The sequence below is a fragment of the Cynara cardunculus genome (genome assembly GCF_001531365.2).
Source record: "Cynara cardunculus var. scolymus isolate 2C chromosome LG 1, CcrdV1, whole genome shotgun sequence".
Lineage (NCBI taxonomy): Eukaryota > Viridiplantae > Streptophyta > Magnoliopsida > Asterales > Asteraceae > Cynara > Cynara cardunculus.
This window is the reverse complement of record NC_037528.1, coordinates 35,609,140-35,613,416: the sequence shown is the minus strand read 5'-3', so window position 1 is coordinate 35,613,416 and position 4,277 is coordinate 35,609,140. Positions and strand designations below refer to the sequence as shown.

General features: G+C 34.1%; 1 pseudogene; it reads right to left on the bottom strand.

Annotated features, from left to right (window-relative positions):
* Positions 1-984: 984 nt before the first annotated feature.
* LOC112503898 lies at positions 985-3,039 on the bottom strand (annotated as a pseudogene).
* Positions 3,040-4,277: the final 1,238 nt, after the last annotated feature.

Sequence of the window (4,277 nt, the reverse complement as noted above, 5' to 3'; positions counted from 1 at the left end):
TATGGGACAAGTGATAAACCGTTGGGATTGTGGTTTCTTTCAAGAGGGTTGTGGACAAGAACAACAACTACGACGTTTAAGGCGAAAATACCTTACAAAGATCATGCTTTCAAATGACAACATTTTAAAGGATGCACTTTACAAACAGACACTTGAATTTGATGAACTGGATGATAATCTGAAAGAATTAATCCTCACATCTGCATTCAATAAAGGGAGATGCGTTTTGTATCATATTAAATAGGTAGAAAGATATAGGAAGTTGGATTTTTGTTCGTTTCATTTGCAATTTAGCAATTTCTTAATTTCATCACTATTAGAACAAATGACAGACTATAATGAAAACAATTGGGTTGAATTTTCATATGTTTTGGAAATTATGTTTCTATGACAAATGATATCTCCGAAAGCATAATCATGGTGTGATCTTATACAAAACGTTTATCACTTGTGTCAACTTACAGCACTGGGTTACTTTTCTATTCACACAACAATAACATAATTTACGATTTAACTGTGATACGTTCAAAAATATCATAGGACATAAACGAATATATCACGTACATAAGATCCATAAATTGAGCAGATCAAAAACCCGAAAACATATATAATTATCAAGTACAAAAGTGTTTTATTATTAGATACAATGTGTCATATAACAAAAAAAAAACATATTGCAAGCATATATGAAACGTGATACACAAGTTATCACATGTGATACCTTAAAATTGAAGTACCATCAAAGTTTGATATAAAAGCATTATATTTAAAAAAACACCATGTAACAGTGATTGATCATCATTTTAAACCAACCATCATTCACATCCACATTCGAAAGAACTAAATAAAATAATATCATCCAATATTGTCAAATTCATTAAAAAAACAAAACATAATTCATTAAGAGATGGAAAAACGTTAATTGAAATAGGCTTTCCTCACAGAGCAGTTTCTTATATCATGATTGACAAACTCTTTGCATCCTCAACATAGTCTTTTCGGCCGTTTGCTTTTTGTGATGGCTCTCTCTCCCGCCCCAATCAAACGCTTACTAGTGCCACAACCTTTGTTACGAATGCCTTGAGAAGGAAGAATATCAATTTTCTCCGGTCGATGAACACCTACTAACGACTGAATCACATCATCTTTGTTGGTAAAATCAAGTTTCTCAAATGCATCGCTTAGCATATTTGACTTCCACGAACGGATATTTTCAAGAAAGGCAGTTATCTTATCCTCGTCACCTTTAAAATTCATTAAACATTGACCAACCTCAAGATACACTTCATTGGATAATTTGTCTACACGACTATCGCTTCCAATTGATATATGTCGACTACGCAACACATCAACAGAAACGACCCCCCTCATCCAACGCCTAAGAATATATTGTTGCGGAATTTCATCGAAATCAAGGTTGAACAAGATAGTGAACACATGCCGACATAAGGTTCCGTAGTACTCAAAATGGCGRCRATCACAATAKATTRAGTCAKCTGAATGCGATTGAGCAACCTAACATACAACATAATTAGTGATACAAGATTATAACAATACACTAAAATAACACATGTGATATTTATCAATAAACTTGCATATCACATGTGATAAAGTTAAACAGATAATTAATAATATTGATGATAATGTACCTTAAACTTTAGCTTAGTGGAACAATGTTTTTTCCTCTCCCTTATTGTATAAACTGTGAAACCCATTTCAGAATTAACTTGCCATTGGGAGCAACATCTATAACCCTTGAAGATCTCCTTTTGGACCTTGAAGAAAATAGCACGAGTATACACTTTTGCCGCATGATACTCGATCAACGTATTTGTCTTGAAGGTCGGTGTGGTGGTATTCGTCTTATGATCTTCATTGCGCTTCCTATTCCTCTGTTTGTCTATCGCGGTATCATGAGAGAAAATGAACTCTAACAAAATATTAGAATGCTTACCAAATTTTCGAAAAAACGAGTTGGAGCTCTCAGATCTGGAGGTGGTTTTCATTAAACAACATAAAGGTATCTCCCTAAAGTATGAAGGAATCCAACTGGTTCGCATTTCAAATACGTCCTCAAGCCATGGGTGAGTATTAAGGTCAAACTCATTCAACAAAGACGCCCATTTAACCTCAAATTGATCAGGTTCAAGGTGTACACTCCATACTAATTTCAATAACCGTTTTTTGAAGTGTGTATTCAAAATGATATCAGAACCTACCTGCATCATAATATCGCTATAAGTAAATCAAATTTGCAAATCACATATGATACACTACTGCAGTCACATTTTTATCACATGATTATCACCGATAACACTAAATATAATACTACTTTCAATCACATGTGTTAAAACATTCAATACCTTGGCAGGGAGCTTCTTCATGATATGCCACATACATAGGCAATGTCTAGCATCAGGAAACACAACAGGGATTGCTTCCTTAAATGGAAGCATCTTGATCAGTCAAAACAATGGTCGGTTGACGACCATGAACCTTCAAGAATGACTCCAACAACCAGGTATATGCTTGGATAGTTTTTTCAGTGATCAATCCTGACCCAAAAACAACTGATCTCCTATGGTTATCAATACCGGTGAATGGTACAAAAACCATGTTATACCTACGATGACAAAAAATAAAATATAAGCCGAAACCATAAAAATTAATAAATCCAAATTATGATAACATTAAATTAACTTACTTGTTGAAATGATATGTCGCATCAAATGACATAACATCACCGAACTCTGCGTAGTTCAACCTTGTCAACTCGTTGGCCCAAAACATTGATACCAAACGACCGTTGTCAATTTTATACTCAAAGTTTGTCCCATATTGTCTTCTATAGTTCAACATGTTTACCACCATTTGTGCATCTCCATCACCAATGTAGTTATTGAGATCCCTCTTGAAATTCTTATAATCAACAACACTAGAACCAACCTCATCATAGCCACCTTTCAAACAAACCTGCAACTTGTGGGCTCTTACAGGCCCAATATTTAACCTCGCCGACCGGTGAACGTATATATCCATGAGAGTTGTGGTTTCTTGTGTGACTACTTCATTATGTAAAATGTGAAGCCAAAACTACTTCCAAATCAAAGAATAATTACTCTTAATTTCTTATAAGGTTAATTAATTATGACACTAACAGTTACCCAAGTGGTTAAGGGGGTATTTGTTTACCTCTTAACGATGTCATTAAGGGGTAAATATCTGAATCAACTAGACATTTTCTTGCTTAGGTAGATCATGAAATATGTCTGAATCACTCATTGGACCTTGAATCGGTCCTTCACCCTCCCACTTCACATACGATTCAGATTGCCAATATTCTCATGATCTTTCTCTCCTCTTTGTCTCTCTCAACTCTCCCAATCGACTCTACTCTCTCATTTATCTTTCGATTCTCCATCTGTTGGCTACAACCAACGCCTCTTCTCCATCTCTCGACTTTGGATTCGAGAATACAACCGGCGCACCATTTGTTGGAAGGCATCGGCACACAATCTATTGGACGCACCATATATTTGCTACAACCAGCGACGCCCCTTTAACATGTAAGAACTCTCCACATCGCTATCCACAATCTCTTTGATTATTTTGGTTTCACTTGCTGATAAGTTCCGAGATGCTTAACCAAATAAAAACCTAATTGATAGTTCTGCACTTCTGCCTTGCTGGAATGCAATCACATGTTATTTTCTTAACAGTAAGCTTATAAGCTATATGTTGTTTATGCTTGTGTTTAAACAGATCTATTGTTTTTTTGGGTGAAAATATGAAATACGTTGATATGTATTATATCATGACAATGTTACTAATTCTTATCGAACTACCCAGTTCTTCAAATACTTTATGCAAAAAAGTTGGGGTTTGAAATTTGAATCTTAAAATAGCCTTGTGAACCCACTGTTAAACAACCTATTATTAGGAGATATACTTATCAAGATGTGATTCGAGTGTTTCTAACATGTAATGTTCTTTATCTTCGAGAAATAAGCAACAAATAAGTGGTTATGGTTCTTTTTTGATAAAATCATAAATCATATTGTTTTGAGAGAATCGTGATTCACATACTATCCTACCCACTAAAAATGACCTGTTATTGTAGGAATTCAATAATCTTCTTGTCATATCTTTAAAGAATCCAAACAAATTCACTTGTGACTTTATATATATATATATGTATGTATATATATATATATGTATGTATATATATATATATGTATGTATATATATATATGTATGTATATATATATGTATGTATG